This window comes from Lipophrys pholis (assembly GCF_963383615.2).
Source record: "Lipophrys pholis genome assembly, contig: SCAFFOLD_623, whole genome shotgun sequence".
NCBI lineage: Eukaryota > Metazoa > Chordata > Actinopteri > Blenniiformes > Blenniidae > Lipophrys > Lipophrys pholis.
Window position 1 is genome coordinate 1 of NW_028291845.1, and position 24,812 is coordinate 24,812.

At 47.9% G+C, this 24,812-nt stretch overlaps 1 long non-coding RNA gene across 1 annotated transcript; it reads left to right on the forward strand.

Annotated features, from left to right (window-relative positions):
* The first annotated feature begins 2,459 nt into the window (after window positions 1-2,459).
* On the forward strand, window positions 2,460-21,711 carry LOC308128444. Its single transcript, XR_013936569.1, has 3 exons — window positions 2,460-2,596; window positions 13,031-13,140; window positions 21,619-21,711. It is a non-coding gene; the product is annotated as an uncharacterized lncRNA (long non-coding RNA).
* Window positions 21,712-24,812: the final 3,101 nt, after the last annotated feature.

Sequence of the window (24,812 nt, forward strand, 5' to 3'; positions counted from 1 at the left end):
AGATTGAGGAGCATGCCTGTGTTTTTATATGTGTGTGTGTGGATGGAGCGAAGGAGTGCGCATGCGCCGCCGACAACGTGAAGACGGCAATAAATAGACTCGGAGGTGGAGAATTTGTATTTAACAGATGTGTGTGTGACAGATGGAGCCGCGGCTGCATCCATAAAGGAGCGTCGCTCCGTCGTCACGACATATTGTATCCCCCCCCCCACCCCACTCCACCCCACCCCCACCCCCACCCCCACCCCCACCCCCCATCGACGACGGCGTGGGAGCTCTTAATACTCACTGCCAGACATCATTGTGTGGAAGAATCATGAAGTGATCCACTGTCCTCAAAATGCTGCTGCAGAACTTCTTGCTCAGAAAGCTTGAAGAGGAAGAAGAAGAAAGAAAAAAAAGGAAAATCTCTTTTCTCGCACAGAAAAGAGAGAAATGTGCAGAACCCTGGCCTGCTCGTCCTGGGGGATGTTTTCATCTTTTTCTGACCCCCCCCCCCCCCCCCCCCCCCCCCCCCCCCCCCCCCCCCCCCAACTCTTTTTAATGTCTGCCATTTGAGAGACTCCAGAGGGGCTGCACCTGTTTGCCTCTTGGCTAGGAGCCCCCAAATCCCTCCTCCTGCCCCCGCCTGCCACTTCATGCTACTGCACCTCCTGGGATGGATGGAGCGAGGGAAGGAGGGGTTGCGTGTGGTGGAGGGGATAGCTGGAGGGCTTGAAGGAGTGAAAGCAGAGATGTAGGCAGAGAGAGAGAGAGAGAGAGAGAGAGGGGGAGAGAGAGAGAGAGAGAGAGAGAGGAAGGGGGAATACAGTTTTAAATCCGAGTCCACTCTCCCACACTGGACATTCCTTTCCTTCCTTCTCCTTCATGTTTTGACTCACCACGTTTCTCTTTTCATTCCTGTACCTTCCCTCACCTTTTCTCCTCTCCGAGCCCACTCTCGCTCTCCCCTGCAAACTTTTCTCAGCCCGTCGCTCCTCGCTCTTCTCCAATTTCCCTCCCTGACTCAGTCTCTCTCTCTCTCTCTCTCTCTCTCTCTCTCTCTCTCTCTCTCTGTCTCTCGCCCCTCCCGCCCAGCGTCCTCCTCTCTCCTCCTCGCCGCCGCCGCCTCCTCCCGTCTCGCTGTGATAGGACCGTGTTAATCTGCAGTGACCTCTTCAGGTCACATTAAAGGTCGCCCAGCTTCACTTCCTAACGCCCCCGAGGCCACGCTCTCCTCTTAATCTCTACTTTTCCCGGCAAACTCTTGGCAGCTTTGGGACAAAATCAACACTCGGTGCACCGACCAACTTATCTTCCCCATCAGTTTGGCTTTAGAGGCAAAATAATAATAATAACTGGGAGTTTTTGTTTTGGAGGGAGGCTGTTCTGAAGATGTTTAACCGACTCGGAGACTTAAATCTTGGTTTACTGCAGCGGTTTGTTAGTTTAGTTGAATGTTTGTATTGGTAGTTCTTCTTTATCGGCTCCTCCCATCACTGTGGAAATGTTGTTGTGTTCTTCAGCCTTTCATTTTACCCTTCAACAAGGTTTCTGTGAATTCGAACAAATCGTCACCGTTTGTAGCTGCTCTTCATTCCTTCTTTTTATTCACTTGTTTGAAGTCCGGCTGCTTTTAAATTCAATTCAACTTTTCCTACGTAGTGTTGAGTACAGTCATCTCAAGGTACTTTTACAGAGAACTACCAACTATTCCACTTCAGCAAGGATAAGGGAAGTAAAAACTACATTTTATCAGATTGAAATAGATTTGTTTATCATCTGCATAACAATGGAGGTTAATTGATTGTTTCTCACAAATATTTCCAACAGAAAGCGTGTATAATGTGAAAAGTACTCGTCCTAACACGGAACCCTGTGGGACGCCACAGTTACCTTTAGCAGAAGAGTCGTCATTTACATGAGCGAAGTGGAAACTTCCTGATGAATATGATTGAAACCAGTTTAGTTCCTTGAATCTCGATGATATTCTGAATATTTAAACACGTTTTCAGTTTAACAAGTCTGTTACATCAACTTCTGATTTGATTTAGTTTTTCTTTTTAATTAATTAAATTCTTTTCACTACTAAGTGATGGAGGGGGTGTCATGATTTTGGTGATGTGGTTGTGAGTTCAATCCCCAGCTCCACATGTACAGGAGCAAGAAACAGTCTGTTTTATCGTTTCACCCTCGTGCGTGGCAGCGCTCGCCGTTGGTTTGTGTAAACGTGCCGTGACGTGTTGAAAACGACCCAAAAAAGCGAAGTCCAGTAAAGTAGAATATAAGTCCTAACTTTAGATCCCTGCCATCTGCACATCCTGAGAGATCTGTAAGAAAAAACTGTGGGCAGTTAAACTCCCGTTTCCTTCCTCCCGTTTCTTGGACGTGTAAATGATGTCGCTGAAGTGTCTTCTTTTTCCGTGTGACATGTTTTGCAGAACCGCGGGCGCTTGGCAGAGAAACGCACCATCCCGCTTCCCCCCAACCGAGTGCCCAAGAAGGAGCTGGCCTCCATCTTCAGCAGCGACGACAGCGAAGGCAGCGAGCGCGCCGGCGGGGATCATGCCCACATCAAGCAGGAGGACGAGCTGCATTACAGTATCATGAGAAAGAGGTAAGACACCCCTGATTGAAGTTTGGACAAAATACGACGGCTATAAGCACCGAAGGATTTCAATGAAATTAATTAATTTCCGTATCGCTTTAGGTTTTCTGCTTCTCTCATGTCACCTCAGACGTGTGTTTTAAGTCAGTAGTGATTTCAGGATAATTTTAAAGTGTTAAAAACCTCAATTTTAGAAAAAAAAAAAAAAAAGGCGTTTCAAAAATATACGTGTGTTTTTTGTTTTTTTTTTGCTTTGGGTCGTCTGGAGGAAGCTGTTGAGCTCTCAAAGTGTTAATTGGTTTGTTGGTTTGTGTTTTGTTTCTCGTGCCAAGTCTCTGCGTATCCGTCTCGACTTGCTATTGAAAGACTCGAGTCACCTGAGTCACCGCCGCCCGCATTGTTTCCTCCCGCGCGGCGGTTTGATCATAGACCCGTTGAATATAAAACATTTACTGTTATCATTTACGGCCGAGTCTTTATGTTGCATTATTGCGGTTTCTCAATTGAAGTCATGAAACAACCATCTCTGGAATCTCCTTTTATGTGGATGAGCGTCTATTTTTCATGCCCAATTAACTGCAATATCGAGCTGCGACTAAGACGAGGAAAAAAACAAAAGAACAACAGCCTATTAAAAAAGTGAAAGTAATAAGAGCAAGTGGCGCTTAGTTCCTCAGAAACACCTGAACAGTAAAAAACACAGCGTCCGACATGCATTCAGAAACACTCCGTGTCTGTCCTCTTTCTGTTAATGCTGATGCAGTAACACCACCATGAATACTACTAGTACTACTAAGTATTGCTTTAGATCTCTCTGATTTATTATGTGTTTAATGATGTAATGTTTTGATTTTCAAGACAAGATAAGGTTTACATGACACGCGACACCACTGAAAATGCAACTTTTTAGAAAACGGCTCCCAAGGTGGAACTTTTCAAAAATGCTACGACTTTGTCTCCATGGAAACCGGGGAAAATGTAACTTTTTGAAAACGCCCGTGTTCTGTCTCCGTGTAGAAGACGGAAATGCCAAACGCTGCTACTGCACATGCGCACCACGGTCGTGGTAACTAGTCGTGGTAACTAGTCGTGGTAACTAGTCGTGGTAACTAGTCATTGTAACTAGTCGTTCTGCACATGCTCAGTGGATCGACAATAACAAACATGTTAATAACAAACAGAGTGTCGCAACTCCCAGTCCATATTCCCCTGGGACGTGGTACTTTTATTTTGACAGTCACCGTAATAACAATACGGCTTGGTCGTCCGTCCACTAGAATCTCCGTGTTCTTCCATTGTTCATATTTATGGCGTACTGTTCTCTGCACTGCTGTGTGTTTGTGTGGTTGAATTAAAAAAAAAACTACCAAACAGCACCCACTAGTGGCTCTACATGCTAACTACATGGTTTTCCAGCATCTTTGCCGTTTCCATGGAAACGTAAATTGCTTTCAAAACCTTGCAAAACTTTTGTGAAATGAAAAACACAAAAACGACGTGTATACACTTGAATCGTTGTCGTGTAAACAACATCCTCTGCTAGTTTGGAGAGGCTCTTCTTTTGTACACACAAATTCAAACTTGTTTTATTTTGTTTGAATCAATAAATGTCTCGAAGTCACGACCGCTGACGAAGACAAGCGTGGACACATTTCGACGTCTTCGTCGACGTTAATAATCACGTTCATGTCTCCACGCACGCACGCTCGCACGCCAGGTTACAGTTAAGGTCGCCTCATTAAGATCAGCCAGGCGGTCCCCGGGGGGCGCCGTCTCTCACTGACACCGTGGGAATCGGACCCGAACCCAAAATGATATTCCAATTTTCATTCTTCCTCCCTCCGCTCTCATTAGTGCTGGTCGAGGGAGTAAAGTCAAGCCGAACGATTATCACATGGATTATGCGATGACTTGGCGTGCACATAAACTGATACGTGTCGCTCATAAGTCGGGGGAGTGCATGGAGAGATATAAAACGCAGAATCTCTTCATTGATTAACCTCAGAAAGTCCCCGGCTGCGTTCTAAGCAGCTTGTTCAGCCTCATTACAGGAGGGGATGTTTTTCATGTCTTGAGATTCGCGTGTGACACGGCGGACAGCACGGCAACTGTGAAGCTTTAAATGGATCCACTAACCTCATTTAAGAGGGCTTCCCCTCCCCCTGACACTTGTGCCGCCGGCGTGTTAAGACGATAATGAATTTAAAGAACACTTATGAGTAATATGTCAGGCTTTTACCCTTTTGAAAGGCGACGGACTCGCTGGAGCCGCAGCTCCGGTCTGTCGTGGGCATCCGTCTCCGTCCCGCTTTATCCCCCCCGATGTGGGTCTGGACCGGCGGGATAATGGGATGTCCAATCATGGAAATGTGATTTCCATTGACCGCAGCTTCGTAAGTGAGTCGTAGAAGGGTCCTAACAAATTGGATTTGGCCAATGGGAGTGAAAAATACGGGGCTTCTGTGTCCATGTGTGAGTGCGCCTGTGCTGTCTCATCCTCACATCATCAGGGGCGGCGTCGCCGTCACACCCACTTGATGGCAGCAGCCTGGACACTGTAACTGTACTTTTTCTTTTTTTATTCTTACTTCATCCCAAAACAATTAAAATAACATTAGACTCACAGCACGAAGCAGATAAATAAACATGACGGTGTCCCAGCAGACAGTGATTGAGGTTAATAGTTCAGTTGGCTTCTAGCCGCCCCTCACCGAGTGACGAACGACCCGGGTGACATCTTGGAGACGGTTTACAGGCGGCCGTCGTCACGGTTGCGCAGCTGCAGACAGCCCGAGAGGATCTTCTGACAGTTTCAGAAATTTCTAGATCCGTCACTGTGGAAGAGCATCGGGAGGTGAAATGACTGATTTTTACTCTTGCCGATTAAATTGTTTGTCACCCCCGATTCAGCGGCGACGAACGTCATGCGGTCAAACTTACAGTTCAGGTCCGATTCTGCATGGAGTACTCGTATCAACCTGGCGAGTATTACATGACGTCGTCTGTCATCAACGCCAGCAGCAGGTAGACAAGAGAGCGATTAGCGGTGGGAATGGGTTTTTTTTTTTTTACGATTCCGATTCCATTTTCGATTCTGCTTCAAAGATTTGGTTCTTCGTTGAATCTCATTTGGAAATGAGACCTGCAGTATTAACATCAGAGGCTGCCGTAACGTTGCTGGGCATTCGAAGTTCTCGCTGCTGTGTCTGCAAATGTTTCTGCATGGTGGTCGTATTTCCGGCTAATGACATCTAAAAAGTACTCGTATTGGTACTCGGTATGGGCAAGTAGCTAAACGTCGTAGTCGTCTTTTAAAAAAGAGGTATCGCTGCGTCCCTAGTTTATAGTTTACGAAAATCCACACCACCCAGTGAAGAACGTATTAAACCTCTCAGACAAATCGCATCGTCTGTGGGAGCCTTTCAAATATGCATTAAAACAACTTAGTGTGAGCTGATCACTCTCATTCGGACATTTCTAATATCCATTATAAGATAACGAATAAACATTATAACAATCAGATGAATAATATATAAGCTGCTCGTATTATCAGGACCTGTAACAGAAAGAAAACGGGTCTTGCTTTGCGCTGGTGCTCAGGACACGGTGACTTGGTTTTCATTCACTCCCGATGTGAAGTGGTGAAAGGAAATGTTGGTTGGTTTGAAATCAGATGAGTGACCAGTGGCCTCTTCTGTCGAGCCGCCGGTGATTTTGGTGAACCGTTCCTCCTCCACGACCTCCACCGCACACAGACTCCGCGGCTTCATAATTACAGCATCTCTCTTCCTGCTTTGCTTCCATCATAATTACTTTGGCCACTGTCACGATAAAACGTACCTGTGGGTTGTTTTTTAATGGGAGGGCAGTTTCAAGATTTTAGTGTCTCACACAAGGGCAAAACAAAGCCGACCTGAGAGTTTGTTACAGTCGGCCGAAGATAACAAGGCTTTGATTGAAAAGTGCTGACGGAGAGTCTGGATAATTACCTGGCAACCGCCGTGGATTTTTATAAGTTACACCTGCTGACTGCTGCCTTTCTGCCTGCATCCTCCTGGAGAAAAAAACAACAACAACAAACTAACTTCACCATATCCGTTATTAACCTTCACCAAAAGCAAACCCAGAGACACCGACAACGATTTCAAGTGAAAACTTTGTTCTTGTGTCTGTTTTCACGATCACTGAAGTCACTGAAGACTCACTGAGGATTCGCAGCGTGCAACTTTTTAAAAATGCTGGGACTTGGTAGTTTTATAGTTGACAGTCACTGTAATGCCAATCCAACTTCTTTGTGTCTCCACGCAAATTACTGTGTTCTCCTGTTGTTAAAGTTTATAGTGTATTGTTCTCTGCACTAGAACACTAGAGCTACACTCGGTAGAGCGCAGACCTTCGCCAACGCCACATTTGTTTGCAGAACCGAGTTTGCATCGCGTGCATGATAGCCGTTGCTAAGTGAGTAGGTCAGGTAGCAACATCTCTGTGTGAAACACTGAGCAGGGAGCGTCTCCATGGCAACAGACGCTGATCTCCTTCGAGCTCCTCCCTGAGGTGCCTCTCTCATCCGCCTTGTATGGTAAAATCTTTTCGCAGTTTTTTGAGATTTATTCAGAAACGGTTTGCCGTTAACGTCTCAAAATCTAATCGATTGGTCCTTGGACGATGACAAATGGTCCCTGAAAATTTCATGCAAACAAACAAACAAACAAATAAATAAATAAACACGCATATATACATAAATAAATACACGCAGATGAAAACAACCTTCTCGTCCTTCGAGACTTTTTGTTGGCAAATGTAACGACCAACAGCACTCACTAGTGGCCCAACACGAGAACTACATCGTTCTCTGTGTTTTCGTTGTTGCCGCGTAAACAGGCATTGCATTCAAAACGTTGCCGCGTGAACTTTAAACCTTTCTTAAACGAAAACACAAAACATCGGCGTGTGGACGCGGCCTGACTCAACTACAGTCCAGCTTCATTTGTCAATCGATCGCTCACCGAATAAGCTCAGAGTTTAAGTCACTGAGGTTATTTATTGCTTTTGTTTCTGTGTTTTTTCAAAACTGAGATACAAAGCCGGCGGGAGATTTATTGGTCATTTACTGAAAAACTTGCTCTCGTCGTGTTTTTCGCTGGTTCTCGCTGATTAAAAAGGCTCTTTGCTGAAATTAGATAGAAGACGCTCATATTCATGAACATTTCCAAACATTTCACTCTGTTCGTTTTCTCTTCGCCGCCTCGATCTCTGCATGAGAACGTTTCTCTTTCACAGCAGCGGCGTCGCTTCTTAGTTGCTAAAGGACATGCTGCACTCACGATGGAGCACAGAAAGCCACACAGAGGGGAAAGACACTGCCGTCGTACGTCTATTGCAGTTGACATTTTGTCCTCTGGCTTTATTGAACAACTGTGTCATTGCCTTATGCCAGTGAGGGGTCACGGACAGTGTGAAATTACTGAAAATGGCTCTCCCCTACAGCACTAATTAGCGAGTTTGGAGATTTTATAGCTTTTTAGAAGAGCTTTTCCGCTTCAAGAATTTTTTGGGCTTTGTTTACGCAAATTTACCCTGGCAGCGGAGTCACAGCATTTTAAGAGCTCGCAGAGTGACGTTCATCATCTTCACAGAGTGTCGTGTTTTGTCTGGTAACTCCACGACGAAACGTAAGCTCAACAAAAATATCATCGTCATTTCCCACGTGTGACATGACTCCATATTCTCCTTGAACTTGGTACTTTTATTTTGACAGTCACCGTAATAACAATCCAACTTGGTCATCTGTCCACTAGAATGTCCGTGTTCTCTCTTTGTGAATGTTTAGAGCGTTTCGTTCTCTGACGCTTGTGTGTGGGTGTGGTTTCATTACAAAAACAAACAACAGCACCCACTAGTGGCCCGACATGAAAACAACATCGTTTTCAGTGTTTGGGCCGTTCATGTGGAAATGGACACCTTTTTCAAAACGTTGCTGTGTGAAGGCAAAACCTTTCATAAACGAAATCACAAAAACGATGCGATCCACCATGAACCGGTCTTATTTGTGATTTGTACTATTGTCCATTTCATTGGACCCTGTGTCGGGCTCGTCTCGGCCCCGTAGCCTTGTTTTACACAGTATAACTGAAGTAACAGCATAAATAAGTCAAATCACATCACACATTCTTTACAACTCTTAAGAATCCCCGTTGGATTGAACACACGAAACAATATCTGCTCATGAAGCTGTTGAGAAAAGAAATTAAGCAGCGTTTTTTTTGGAAAACCTTCATGTATCATGTCAGACTCGCTGTACGTTCCCTTTTCATTGTGCTTTTCTTTTCCTCCGTCGGCTGCTTTATCGACCTCGTGTCAGCCCGTTCATCAGAGGAACTGCGAGGAGATGTGAAGCTTGGCTACTCTTATTTATTATGTATCTGTATTTCTGTATTTATTCTTTAGCCCCTGCGCTCGCAGCTTTCCCCTCGTGGAGGCCGCCTCTCGACTCCAGCTGTGAGGAGAATGACAATCAGGTTTCCGTTGCTCAATAGGAATCGGACCGAAACCTAAAATGTGAATGGCCCTAAAGTACAGCTGCATCCTGGATGAGATCCTGGTGCTCCCTGTGGGATGTTGAATCGCCTCAGCCTCTTCTTTGCTCTTACATCTTGAGTGCGGCGGCGGGCCACCTGTGCGGGTCGGGGGCTCGCCGCGTCGGGGTTGCCAGGGGCGGTAAAATCCGCGAGCGGCAGCAGATGTTGCGCAGTACTCGCGGGCCCCCGTCTCGCCCTCGTCCTCCTCCGCCTTCACATTCCCGCCGTCTGTCTGTCAGCACTCTCCCAGCGGTGGTGTGAGACATGGCGTCGGGGCGGCCGGGCTGCCAGCTTCTGCCGGCTCACACTGTGACCTCCCGCCCCGCCACCTCGGCTCCACGTGCCAACGCCACGGCGGGGCGGCGCCGGGCATTTACACGCTGTCTGTTGGTGTTGTGTGACTAGTGACGCCCACTGGACTGCTTGAAAGGAACACAGCTTCCATGCAGGCATGGAGGATCATTTTTATGATGTCAGATTAAGATTGAATCGTTTAAATTAAAGGTGTTAAACACATTTTAGTTCAGGAGCCACATCCAGCCTGATTTCATCTTGAGTGGGTGAAATAGTGCCATAATAAAAATACATTTAAACTATAAGGTTTTTCTTTATTGTGGCGCAGAGTATAGGTAATGAAAATGTCTATATTTGAACAAAACCAAACAATTATTACTGAAAATGACTACAACCTCAACACAAAGACAATTTTAATGGCGAAAAATACAATAAAATGTGTGTTTTAACAAACTCACCCTGACAGCGCCACTTTGAGGCCAATGCTAGTTTGCTAGCTTTCGTGGCAGCGTCACTGATAGCTCAGCTCGGGTCTCGGGTCTCGGCGTCGTGTCGCTGCTCTTAAGGAATTTGTCAAAAAAATCCGTTTTCTTTGAAATTTTAAAACCAAAATAAAACCCCAGCACACATTGATTTTTTTTAACATATTTCTTAAGACACAAGAAGTCAACACTGAGACCCGAGCTGAGATGTCAGGATGATTATCACCCACAATGCAACAGCTGTGGAGGTTTTTGCACTTGAGGGTTTCATTACAATTTACTTTATGTTCAGGTTGTTGTCATTTTTCGGTGATAATTTTTTTTGGGGGAAATATTGACTTTTTCATCTCGCACATTCTGCGCCACAACAAAGAAAAACTGAATAAATTTATAAACAAAAGAAAGTTATTATAGCAATATTTTCTCCACACCATGAACGTGGCCGATGAATTAAAACGTGTTTGACACCCCTGGTATAAGTTGAGTCAGGGTCTCTGCCCTGGTCAGAATGTAGTTATTAGGGTCTGATATAATCGGTGACGTTGGACGCCGGTTGTCTCCGTGACGGATTTTGAGTAATAACCCGTGTTAGTTACCCCGGTGTCTGGGTCAGGGTGTCTGCTCTGCCCGCTGATGAAGGGGCAGTATTGACCGGTTCAGGGATGAGATGATTGTCTCCAGTCAGTGTGCACCTGGGCGATAAGAAGGCGGCTCATGTCCTTCTTACCCCCCCCCCCCCCCCCCCCCCCCCCCCAATCCCCCCCTCCTCTATCCTCTCCGCCGTCCTTCGCGGCTAACCCTGGCCTCAGGAGCTCCTTAGGGAGCGCTGACTCAGGTGACTGGGTTTTAAACAGCGCCCCCCCACCCCCACCCCTCACCCCCACCCTTCCAGCCTCCACGGCTCCAGTGTGACCTTGCCTCCCCCCGGTAGGCGGAGGGGAGGAGGAGGATGTGGGGGTTGATGGAAGGCAGCGTTAGGTAGGGATCGGGCGCGGTCCTCATTAGTCCGAGCCGAGGCGGGACGGCTCAGGAGGAGTGCGCTAATTACCCACCGAACAATGTCCTTGCTGCTTGTGGCTTAGACCGGCTCCTCCGCCCAGGGATAATAACCCCGTCACCTCTCTGAGAAGTTCAGGGTGGCATTATCGTGATCACTTTAAATGACGGACAGAGGATGGTGGCGTTTCGATTGACGGCACTCAGCCGTCGTTTCTCACAGCTCGGAGCGTTTAAAACCGCAGTTTTATGCGTTTTTTTTTTCATTTTGTTTGTTTACGTCACGGGACGACGCGGGCGCGTCATTATTATACGACTTCTCCCACGATACCTCATTTTCCTTTTGAAGCAAACCTCTCAGACGCAGATAGCCACCAATTTTAGCAGGTTACACTCTGAAAGAGAAGTCTATCATTAGTCTAAAAAGTTTGCAGTCACAGTCCAATCAAGCGTCTCCTCGCCTGGCAACCGACGGCGACTGTTTTGTCTGAGGCCGTTTTCTGAGTCACTGGGTGACTGGCGAGGTGACTGGCGAGGCCGGCGTGGCCGCCGGCACGACCCTTCATCTCCTCCGCTAGCGTGTGGAAAACAGCTTGGCGACCGGCAGCCTGACATTACGGCGGCAGCCTGTAATCATGGGACTGTAAAAACCCAAATCCAGCAGCCGCAAACAGTGTGGCCTCGTCATCGCGGTGGCGGCTGAGAGCCGCTCGCCGCTTCTGCCCCATAAAGTGCTGCGCTCGCTGTGTCATACCAGACCCCCGTCGGAGACGATCCTGCTTTCAATAAAGACGGCGGCGAGGCCTTTTGGGGGAGCTTCCTGCTCACATGGGGCGACGCAGACTGTGGGACCAGAGCGAGGAGCTTCCTGAACTCGCCTGCGCGTCACGTGTCAAGAGCAGTAAATGATAATTAGACTGTAAAGTGGGAGGAATGTGGACACACACCCTGACGGAGGCTGCGACCGCACGCCCCTCCAACGCTAAGCGCCTATTTCCCATCATTATGCCGTTTAATGCGATCAGGACGGTAATCAGATTGAATGAAATTCCTCCCTGACACAGTTGTGTGGTTCCACCGGTGCTGTGGAGAGTTTAGAGCCCCAATCTGGAGGGACGGAACCAAATCTGTCAGCCCCCCTCCCCCCACCCGCTCCTCTTCCTCATGCTTCTCCTCCTCCTTCTCCTCATCATCCTCCTCCTCTTCCTCCTCCTCTGCTCCTCCTCTTCCTGCTCATCCCCCTGCTCTTCCTATCTATCTATCTATCTATCTATCTATCTATCTATCTATCTATCTATCTATCTATCTATCTATCTATCTATCTATCTATCTATCTATCTATCTATCTATCTATCTTTTCACACATATACAGATTCTCTTTTTAAAGTTTGTGCGACAAAAGCAGTATGAAAAGTGCTATAGAAATAAAGTTTGATTTGTTTTGATGTGATGTGATATACACACGCAAATGTGTGTGTGTGTGTGTGTGTGTGATAAGTTGTAATTTTACATTCATACTTTTACACACATTCATTCGGAAACCTATCAGAATGTACAGTCACGCTCCTATGTATGGTCCTAACCACAGTATCAGATATGAATTCCCCACAGTGATCAGTGTTGAAGGTCGGATCGATTCCGTCTTTCACACCCTTCCACTCCGTTATCACGTAATTCACCTGTGTTTGCATCCAGAGGTAAAAAAGAGCCTTAATCAGGTTTTAAGCTGCTAAAGTACTTAGGAGTTGTGAATATGTTCATTAATACATCTTAGTGTGGCAGATGAGCGGGGATGAGAGCCAAAAGTGCTGGATGCAGTAGTCTGTCAGAGTGTATTACACGCCTCGGGCTCAGCGCCACCGGCAGGACGGCCACTTGTAGCCGCCGCGTCTGTGAACGAGGTGTGTGTGTGTGTGTGTGTGTGTGTGTGTGTTTTTCATGGAGGACGCCTCCGCGGTGAGAAACACGCCGGCGCTTCTTGTCCGGCGTCCCGGTTTAGACTCGACACGGTGGCATTAAGTTTGTTTGTGGCTTTTTTTTTTTAAGTGTCCTCTCTCTCTCTCTCTCTCTTCCTGTGTGTGTTTGTGTTGCAGTCGTGACAGTGACCTCTCTACAATTATCTCCAACCTGCACCACACCCGACAGCACGGCATGCCCGAGGGCCAGTCCGCCTCCGACCACAGCTCCGGTTCTGGACACACAGGTACGAGCTCCGCCTTCAGGTGTTGACGGGTTCGCTCCGTTTCTTCATCGATTGCGTGTGTGTGTGTGTGTGTGTGTGTGTGTGTGTGTGTGTGTGTGTGTGTGTGTGTGTGTGTGTGTGTGTGTATGTGTGTGTGTGTGTGTTAAAACCTCTTTACATCTTCTGCAACATATGTGAACGTCCCATTAACCATTTAATTTACTCTAATTTGTGTGATTGGGGGTGAATTCACCTTAAGCCTATTACTCTTTCCTAAAGGTCGCTCTCAAGATGATTACTTAATGTTCTTCCCACCTTCTCTGCCGCACTCCAGGATTTTTTGTTAAAACCCCCTGTTTTAAATTACCTCTGAATAAATAGCTTTGTTTGCCATTAATCCAATTTCATGTGAGCAGAGGAGCCACGGTGTGCATGCGGCTAAGCTCGGAGCTTTTCTTACAGCTTACACACAGAACACAGACTGCTTTTAATCACGGTCATTTGTCAAGTCGCCTCTATTAGGATATTACGCGGCCATGAAAGACATATGGTGGAAACACAGCGGCTGTTTCTAACCGATCAGCATCCACTGAGTGTCGTATGGGAGAGTTGTACCTGTATGGGGGGTTGTGAAGAGCAGCAACACACACTAGGATCAAACCTTTGACTTTAAAATGTGAGCCTAAGCTGTTTTTCCATGATGGTACATGATTTAACGGTACATTTGAACGTTGTTGCTTCGAGAGCTTTCGCAGTCGCAACCTGCCGCCGCAACCTGGAGCCAAAGTTGATCTTGTCTTCGTTATATTTCTCCACACACAGTCACTTTCAAAAAGGACTTTTAAAATAGGCACAACTGAAATGGGTGAAAGTAGCTAAAATCACAAGGAATGGGGGTGAAAAAACTGCTGAAACAACTTAAAAATAACAACAACAACAAAAAACAACAACACAAAACTGCTAAAAGAGCCAAAATGGTTAAAACAGGTAAAAAGTCAAAATTGGCAAAAAAAAATACTGATAAGGAAGGTTGAAACTTCTGAAATCAGCTGAAAATGTAATTAAATGTTCACCTTCCGAAATTGTAATTGAAACTTCATAAATGCAACCTAAGTTTATGTTTATATATTGAAGTTATATAGGAAACTTTAAAAGCTGCCTTAGCCTCATTTTAAAGGTTAAACGTGTTTTAATAGGAAGTCACAAAATCGGCTCTTTTGGTCATAAAGGTTTCTGATCTCTGATCTAGAGATTATTAATAAGGGTTTTTTTTTCCTAATTTGATCACATTAACATTCAATAGATAGTCGAAACACTCAGTAGTAGATAAATAAATAAACCCATTTAACCTTAATTAAAGAATGAGGAGCCCTTTTTATCAGTGACGACCATACCTGAGCTTCACTGCTGCCCAGAGTTCGACCCTCTCCTTTCTTATCCCGCTCGCCAGAGGCTCAGCGAGCGGCATAATCACCCCGGGCCCGACACCTCCACGCCCCGCCGCCGGGCGCTCATCTCCACTGTCTGCCAGATTAATTGTCCATACGGTGCCGGTGATATCAGGTAGGGAGGGTGGAAGGTGGAGGGTATTAGATTGTGCAGCCGCCCGCTCTGTCAGTGTCTTAGACCCCAGTTTGAGACAGATATCCCCCCGTAAAGCGGCCTAATCAGCCGCTAAACTCACTGGAGAAACCAGAGGCCTCCACAGCTTTCCTAATGGAGGGAGACAAATGGGAAGGGAGGGCGGGGGGGGGGGGGGGGCAGTGTTGCCTACCCGATAGGGGTCCGAGACCCTAAAATCTGCCCGTTTGAGCATTAAAGGGAGATTTAACAGGCTGCCTAAGCGGCTCGCTTCGCGTCTGTAAACAAGTCCAATCCGATCAGCCACTGGCTTTAATTCTGTCTGCCAGTGAAATTAGACACACACACACACACACACACACACACACACACACACACACACACACACACACATCCGCAAACACACAATTACACACAAATATCACGTCGTTATGCAGCCGCGTGCCTACGCAAAATCAACACAGGTTGAAAATTGCGTCCGCATACCGAGGTGGGTGAAGTTTTCCAGCACTGGATTATTTGACTTCGCCACGGATGAGACGGTAAACGCAGCCGGGATATTGTGTTTGCTCTGTTCCGTCGGGCGTCTCCACTATTTGACTTATCCTCCAAAAGTGTTTGACATCCACCAATGAAATGAGGAGTAGGGGGGTGGGGGGTGGTGGGGGGGGGGGGGGGTGTGTTCAGGGAAAGAGGAAGGAAAAGTCTGCAACAACAAGAAACGGAGAGGCAGTGATGGGAGAAACATTTGGAGAACAGAGAGACAGAAGGAAGAGAGATGAATGAGCGCGGCGGCGGCACTATCAGGGGAGGGCGGGCAGCAGCGATGGCGGCGGACGGCTTGGCGTGTCTGTGTGTGTGTGTGTGTGTGTGTGTGTGTGTGTGTGTGTGTGTGTGTGTGGGTCAGGAGGAAAGGGAAGCAGGCTTGCCTGGTCGTCTCCGCGTCGGAGTGGGCCGTTAATTAAATCTGAGGGACAGACAGGAGGGCTGCCTCCCTCCCTCCCTCCCTCCCTCCCTCCCTCCTTCCTCAGTCCCCAGCCACTGGCTATTCAGCAGCTCTGTGAGAGGTGGAGGAAGGAGGGGTTGGGGGGGGGGGGGGGGGGGGGGGGGGGGGGGAGGCTGAGCGAGGGGGGCAGGGGCGCCGGCGCTGAGAGTCTGGCTGCCTGTGGAGACTGTAAACCGTGGCTCTGCGGTCAGACCGGAGACTCAAACAGGCAGATAAGGTGTTTTTGGGCCGCCGCTCCTCTGCTGCCTCCACTCAGACTCCCAGAGGCAGTTTCAGTCTGCCGGCGTGTGTGCGGTTGGGGGTGGGGGGGAGGATGTGGGGGGGGTTGTAGCGGCGGTGTGGGGCTGGAGCACATTTTTGTGTGTGTTTGTGCATGTGCACCTTTTGCGTGTGTGGTTTTTCAGGGCCTGCTCGGAGATGTTGGCCTGCGTGCGAGCGGCTCGAGGTTCAGTGTTAAAGTGTTGCCAGCTGGTTGTTAACGTGATTAGCATCATATTAGCATTATGGACATTAAAGTAAACATCCCAGGATTTGTGCTGATTTTAGTTTTTGTCATGAAGCGGCAAAATGGGATTGATCAGTATTTTACAACATCCTGATTATTAACAAGACTGCAGTCCTACCGTAATTGAAAAATTGGTGATTATTCATCAAGACAACGTGGCTGTCAGGCCCCGTTTACACAACAAGTGAAAAGGCTGTTTTTTGCGTTTTTAATTTCAGAAATGGTTCGCGTTTGCATGTTTTGAAAACAATATCTGTTTACACAGCTGAAAACGATGTAGTTTTCACTTTGGGCCACTAGTTGGCATTGTTGTTTGTTTGTGTAATGAAACCACACACACGTGCTAAAACGCTCTAAACATTACCACAGCAACTTTTTGAAATAGATGTCAGTTTAGACATAAACGTCCAAAACGCTGAAAACGATGTAGTTTTCATGTTTGGCCACTAGTGGGTGCTGTTGTTTATTTTTAAGGACTGGGAGTCATGACACTACAAAGGAAATGTTGTTCTGATTGTCTCTACTGATCATGTGCAGAACAACTAGTTACTACGGCTGTGGTGCGCATGCGCAGTAGCAGCGTTGTTATGTAAACAGACCACCAAACCGCAACGGACGTTTTTTCTCCTCTTCGTCCTACCAGTCTCCAACGTTCAGCCCTCCTCATCAAATCTTCCACTTTCACCTGGTGTGGTTGCTAGGCAACAGCTCGCATTAAAGAGTGTATATACATATTAATCAACATCATTTACAGGTTTATGAAGTTACTCCCAGAGTCATACAACTTGAGGGAAACTCGGTGTGGAACTTTTTGACAACGCTCCGAATCGTATTGTTCTCTGGGCACGTGTGTGTGGTTTCATCACAAAATAAAACATCGCCACCTTGTGGCCCGACATTAGATCTACATCATTTTCTGCCATTTGTATGTAAACGGACATCGTTTTCAAAACGTCACAATGTAAAGTTTCACGTTTTCACTTGAATCATAATGTAAGTGAGGCCTTAAGCTGACTGCAAAGGTTTCGCTATGTTTCATTTTTCACTGACTTTTATGAATAAACTTAAAATTACTGACGCCTAGAGGTGGAGATGGTAATCTGATTACAGTCAAGACAAACCGATTATCAGCCGTAAGCAGTGATCATAGTTACATTAATAGAAATATCACTTCCTGTTCTCTAATGACGGCCTTTATACGAGCTGCTTGTAGGTTCAGTTTCCATCCATTTAGAAACGAGACATAGTTTTTTTTGGTTGATAGTTTTTATCTAATTATTCCTGTTTGGTCTCATCCGGTGGAAAAGAGCAGTGCAGCTTCATGTGGCTCCATTTGCAGCTTCACACATGTCGGTGGCGGTGGATCCTCCTCCCAGCGCCTCTTGCCCCGTCTCCGTCACCACCATCACCCCCATCCCTCCCCAACCCCATCCCCTGCCCCGCCTCCCTTTCCCAGCTGCATCGGCCCGTAAGCCAATCAATGGCGGGGCTTTCAGGGCCGGCGGAGGCCCCGGCGCACGAAGGGGGATCAATAAGTTATTAGCACCATTCTGTCAGCTGTAATGTGGAGATTGATCGGGGGGCTGCGGCTGGCGGCCCACCCCACGTCCCCGCCTGTCACCCCCCCCCCCCACGGCACCACCCCCGCAGCCGCTCTCGCCACGCCGCGCACCCCCTCCTCCCTCCCCCTCCCCCGGCCTGATAAAGATGACAGATTAACGGAGTAAGAGAGGAATTAAGGAGTCTGGCTGTCGGAGCTGTCAACACGCTCCATGGGATGGAGAGAGGAGAGGAGGAGGACTGAAGTTTGAGGGAGAACAGGAAATCAGAAAGCAGGAGAAGGTGGGGGGGGGGTGGGGGGGTGTTTAGCATCTATCTCATGCTTGGCCCCGGTGGTGTCACATGAAAGAGAAGTGGTTTAAGTCCTGCTGTTTCCTCTTTCTCTTTCCGTCCCTCAGTCCTCATCCATCTTTTCTCTCAGCGGGAGGAAGAGCAGATAAGCAGGAGGTTAACCGACAAACAGGAAGAGAGTCGGGCGCCGTTTACGCGGCAACATTTCAAGTTAAAACGCATTGTTTTTGCACATTCGTGTCAGAAAAGTTTCACATTTACGTGTTAAAAGTTTGAAAACGATGTTTGTTTACACGAAATGGCTGAAAATTATGTACATTTTATGTTGAGCCACTAGTGGGTGCTGTTGTTTGTTTTTGTAATGAAACGACATGGACACTCTGGAGGCCGCCATTGTTGTTATTGTCCATCTGCTAAACATGTGCAGAAGAATTATTTACCACAGGTCATGCGCAGTGGCAGCGTTTTCAAAATGTTCTGTTTTCATCGGCTCCGGGCACCGTTGTCGTTTAAGCGGACGCCCAAAAGAAGCCTCTAAATTGTCTTGGACCCCGAAAGGCGAAAAACCAGGATCGTGCATCGTGGCATCTATTTCCACCTAATTTTGACGGTTAAGATCACAGGCTGTCCGTCAAAATAAAAGCTCCAGACTCCACAACTGCAAAATTCCCTGGCAATATTAACAAGCAGGTGGCGAGGTTTCCAGGCCTGCGAGCGGCGTTAGTGTGAGTAAAAAGGGTTAGTGTGGATGCTAGCAGAGCTCAGGGTTCGGCATTAAAAGGGAGCGCCGCTTCTTTAAGAAGCCCCGTTTAATTGGCTTTAAAAGCTTTCCGCCCTCAAATCTCTGGCCCTCGGGCACTCGCTCAGGAGACGCAGTGTCTTGAGTGAGGTCGGCTCAAGAGATGACTCAAGTGTGTGTGTTTGATCATGAGAGGCTGTGTGTGTGTGTGTGTGTGTGTGTGTGTGTGTGTGTGTGTGTGTGTGTGTGTGTGTGTGTGTGTGTGTGTGTGGCAGAAGAGGGGGTTTAACTAATGGGGGTTCTCGGTCTCTTTGTTAATACTTCACTAATAGGATAGATGGAGACCGTCAGGTTTTTTTTTTTTCTTTTTCCCTGAAAGAGACGCACTGAACGTGATTTGGAAAATAGAAGAAAAACAGAATGAAAAGTAGAAATTGTAAAAGGCATTGGGTGGTGTGTGAGCACGCACTTGTCCATTAGCGACCCCCCCCCCCCCCCCCCGGTCCCCCGCTGTGTCTTTAGGACGGAGTGAGGAGTGGATCTCCTCAGGACCTGAGAGGAAACATCAAACAGCCGATCATTAGTGAGCCTCCTCCCGTCGCTCCTCTCATCAACACTCCTCCAGCGGCACAACAGAATCCTCCGAGACCCGCCGGCGTCTCTCGTCTCGCTGTCTTGTTACGGGGAGAGAAGGACATAAGTTTGGGGTAGTAGGTTAAAGGTCAAAGGTCAGGCTCCTCCTCGCCTCCACTTCTGCTCATCACGAAGGAAACAGAAATACCTGAGGTGGTGGGGGGTGAGGTGGGGGGGAGTTGGGGGGGGGGGGGGCTGGGGGGTGGTAACAAAATTACGTTGTGTTTTCCTGCTTTCTTTGTCTTCACCACATTGTTTCTTCGTGATGTTTACACGCTCTGTGCAAATGATGAAAAATTGCTTTGCTGAAAAGCAGTGAGAAGGGAACCTGAGGGGAGGAAAAAGGACCCCCCACCCCCCCCCCCCCCCCCATCCCTAAAAATATGCACAGGGAAGTGAGAAAAGTAAAAAAGAAGGGAAGCGGTTGCTGCTGTGGCTTTGCTGTGTATGTGGAGGAAGGAACAGAGAAAAATCAGAGGTGCATGAGATAGAAATAGAGAGAGCGGGAGAGAGAGAGAGAGAGAGAGAGCGAGAGAGAGAGAGAGAGAGAGAGAGAGAGAGAGAGAGAGAGAGCGAGCAGTGACAAACGGCTCCTTCCTTCCTGCCGGCGCTGCGTGCGATGTGCTCTGCATCCCCTCCCTCTCTGATTAGGCCTGTATTGATTTGAGGTGTGTTTGGAGGGGAGGGGGGGGAGTGAGGAGGATGGAGGGAGGGACGGAGGGAGGGAGGGTTGCTGTAATCGTACACTGGATGCTCCTGTTCGGTGCAGGGGTTGGAGGTAAACAGGGAGGAGGAGGAGGAGGAGGAGGAGGAAGATGTCCTGATGGGGTTCAAATAATGGAAGCATGATACACTTGCGTCTAGAGTTGCATAGCGCCGTGCGTAGCATTTTCTGCGCACTGCGCTATGCTTACTGTAGACTGTTCGCCGTTAGCCATTAATGAGTGTATCAGTCGTACTTTAATCATGTCTAGCATGTAGCATTGCTGGTGTGTGAGCCTAAAACTCTTTAGCATGTAGCATGTAGCACGGCGCAAAATCCTCCTGATCCATGAAGCAGTTATTTTCACCCCTTCATTTGATTCCCGCGGCGTTCACAATCATTTCTTACACCGGATCAAACCGCCTGGAAAACGTCACGCATTACACCAGCTGCTGGTTAGGGGGTGCGAAGGAGGAAGAGAAGAAGAAACACGACTCATTGATTGGTCCGGACAGAAAGAGGAAGTCCAGTCGCTTTAGCCCGTGGTGGCTAGGCTAGTTGGCCTGTGGCTACTAGGTAGCCACAAACAACCGCGATATAAAGTCTTCAGACCAGATATCAACTATCTCTCTCCTACTCTTGATATTTTGGCAGAACATAATTTACAGTCTGCCGTACTTTAGTCATTCTCATTAATGTGAAAGAATTTCCAAACCGCGGACATCGCACGCTGCTGACGGATGACGTAAACCCGCTGGGTTGTATCGGGGAACTTTCACCAGTTCTCTGTGCGGTATCGGTATCGGTATCGGTATCGGTGCATCCGTAGTTCAAACGCACCTCGCCGAGGAGGAAACAGCTGGAGAAATGAGACGTAGTGTTTATGAGGGGAGGACGGCTCAAGACGAGTCCACAAAGAGGAGATGGAGACATAAAGGGGGACGAGAGCAGCTGGGAGAATCTCCTAACATCTGGAAAAAGGAGAAGAAGGAGTGGAGCAGGGAGGGCGATAGCGGTGACAACACTCGAGGACAGACTGCTGGTTAAGAGACAGCGGTGAAGACGGTGGGAGACGTCCTTCCTCCTCCTCCTCCTCCTCCTCCTCCTCCTCCTCCTCAGCCCTCAAACACACAAACACACACGTGAATAATCTGGGCAGAGCTGTCATCTCCGGCAGTGTAGGCCCTTCTCATCCCGCAGAACAGGCATATCTCCAGATGCCCGTGGCTCACTGCCCCCCCCCCCCCCCCCCATCCACCTATCACTTTATTCCTCTTTGGCTTTGTTTCCCTCACACTTTCTGAAGCGGCTGCCATGTATACAAGCACACTGAGATCCGAGCTGCAGTAACAAGGCCTTCACTCTGGTGTTTTGTCTTTCTGTGTGTGTGTGTGTGTGTGTGTGTGTGTGTGTGTGTGTGTGTGTGTGTGTGTGTGTGTGTGTGTGTGTGTGTGTGTGTGTGTGTGTGTGTGTGTGTACAGACGACCTTCTAGGCAAGAGGAGAAGCTTCTCGCCCAACAGCAGCAGCGACTGTCCCTCCGACAGCAAGAAGTCACGCAGCGTTTCCCCCAAAGGTAAGACGGCCCGGCGGATCTGTGTGTTTGAATGCGGAGCGGGAAGAAACAGACGGAGTTGGAAGGTGGAGGAGAAGGAAGGCGGATGAGGCGGAGCGGTTTCTGGTTTTCGTCGGCTAAATTGTGCTCTTCCCAACGACACGTGTCTGTGCAGCCTCACGCAGTGAACGGTGTTCTGGGTAACTGCGGGTTGCAGAGTCCCGCCGAGCCGCCGATGCACACGGCCCGAACGGGGGGGGTGGGGGGAGGGGGCGGTTGGGGGGGGGGGGGGGGGGGGGCAGCTGGAAGCAGACGGAGGCGCAGAGCGACAGAATCGCATCAGAGGCGGTTTCACTTGATCACACCCTGGAGGAGATGCTTTCATTCCAACTCTTCAGCGTCACAAACGTCGTGGATTTTTAACGCTTCTCTGTCACAGATATGACTTTGGGATCCGTTTTGATTTGACGCCGTGACTTTTTTCCTAAGACGTTTGATCACATGACTCCGGAGACGAATATAACAGGAAGTACTATGTGGACTCCTCGGTGACGTCCAGTACCGCCACAACGATTCACGTGAAAGGTTTTGCATTCACAGAGCAAGGTTTGGAAAACGATGTTTGTTTACATGAAAACGGTAGAAGTGTTGAAAACGATGTAGTTTTCATGTTGGGGCACTAGTAGGTGCTGTTGGTTGTTTTTGCCTGCGTATATTTATTTATTTATTGGTTTTATGTATTTTACCAACTTTTGCAAAAAACATTGACCCAAATTGTATGAAATTTTCAGGGATGATTCGTCTTTATCGATGGATGGTTCCACAGAATTTTAAGAGCGATTGGGTCAAAGGTCAAGGTCGAGGTCAAGAAATTATTTTCTCCACAATGCGGCCAATCGGATTAATGTCAAACCACCGCCAAAATGTTCCGTTTTCAATTCCCGCTCCTCTGATGGTTAGGAGGTCAAAGGTCAGGGTGGGTCAAAACGGAAATTGTAAAATGTGTGTCCAACAGTGATAACATGAACCTTCAACTGACCACGACAGATGATGGAAGGTTGTGGTGTGGTGGAGCAAATAACTTAGTAATCCACTGGTTTCCATGGTGACAAATGTGGCGTTGGTGAATGTATGCACACCACCGAGTGTCTGTTCTAGTTGTTTCTGTAATGAAACCACACACACGCTATAAATATAAACACGGACATTCTAGTGGACAGACGACCAAGTTGGATTGTTATTACGGTGACTGTCAAAATAAAACTACCAAGTTGGATTGTTATTACGGTGACTGTCAAAATAAGAGTACCAAGTTGGATTGTTATTACGGGAGGCCGCCATTGTTGTTGTTGTGCATCTGCTCACGCATGTTCACAATAACTATTCACTACAGCAGCGTTTTCTTCTCTCTCTATCTACCTCTCTATTATATACGTGACCCCAGGTGATAATAAGCTCAAATTAGTTTTTTGTCAGAGCATTTAAAAGAACCACCAACATGACAGCACATCATCCTGTAATCACACGAGCTTCCCTCCTGCTGCCTGAATAGGAGCAGAAGTGTATAGATGCCAGACCTTGACCAGACACACCTTGGAAGACGGCGCTCCTCAGTAAGAGCTGCATTCCGGTCGCTGTCCTCTATTATTCATATCTCCCTCGTGTGGTGTGAAACCGGGCGCCCGGCGTGGAGCCGGCACCGCCGCCGAGTCTGTCCCTCCGGACGCCTGAGGAAAACTTCCTGACTGATGCATTATACAGCAGGAAAACCAAGGGCAGCTCACCGCACGTGGTCCAGCCCATCGCTGCACTCACACGCTCCTTCTAATTGGACGAGTAAAAGGCAGAAATGTTCCTTTGTGCTGCTCATCAGGATTTGGAGCTCAGATTGAGGCTCGTTTCAAGAGGAAACGCAAAGCTTTTGTTGCGTTTTGAGCGTCCGTTCACACGACTGTGGTGCTCCGAGTCACTGAAAATCCAATGTTTTGAGAACGGCCCCCAAGATTGAACTTTTTGTAAACTCTGTCGCCGTGGAAACGACGCTTTCTGGAAACGTGCTCAGTAGACGGACAATAAGAACAAAGTCCATATTCTCCTGGGACTTTTATTTTGACGGTTACCGCAATGGCAATCCAACTTCAGTCGTCTGTCCGTGTTCTCTCGTTGCTAATGGTCAGAGCTGCATGTGTGTCCAACTCGTGGCCCAACATGAAAACTACATCCTGTTTCTACAGTTGCCGTCTAAACGTGAAACTCTTCTGAAATGAAAACACAAAAACGGTGCGTTATCACTTGAAACGTTGTAAAAGGATCCTCAGTTGGGTGGAGCTCTTGGCCTGAGCCGTGCTGTGACCTCCGCCCGCTCGGTGACCTTTGACCCGGAGCCTCTTCCTCTTTCTGTGTGTGTAGAAGCTCTCGCTCCTGCCGTTATTGTCTCACTTCTGAAAGATTCATGGGTGTGTTACTGACGGAGAGCGAAGCGTACACTCTGGCTCGGCTTCCTTTTAAGGGTCTTGTGTATCTTTACTCTGCCGTTGTGTTTTCTTCTCAGTGTGTGATTGGTTTCCAACTTTTAAATCAAACAGCACTCGTGGACGAGACGCACATATTCTTTTCTAGCTGAACATCCACATTGGAAAGTCCGATAAAAAACACACCGCGTTGGTGTGTCTGTGTGTGTGTGTGTGTGTGTGTGTGTGTGTGTGTGTGTGTGTGTGTGTGTGTGTGTGTGTGTGTGAGTGTGTGTGTGTGTGCACAGCCCGCTGTCCACAGAAGTGCATTTAAGCCTTTTCAAAACATTGCTGATCCCCCGTCTTAACCTTGAGCTCTGTCCACACCCAAAGCCTGACTCGGCACCTGTGTGTGTGAGTGTGTGTGTGTGTGTGTGTGTGTGTGTGTGTGTGTGTGTGTGTGTGTGTGTGTGTGTGTGTGTGTGTGTGTGTGTGTTAGTGCGTTCGCCGCGTCGGGGTCACATCTTCTTCTGCCTCCGCGTCTGGCGACACACACGATCCCTTAATGACTAATGCAGGTGGAGGAACGGCGGAACAGAGGAGCTGAGAGGGTTTGGCGCATGGATGGAGCCGGGGAGATTGGACGCCGCTGTGTAAATGATGTCTGTTTTT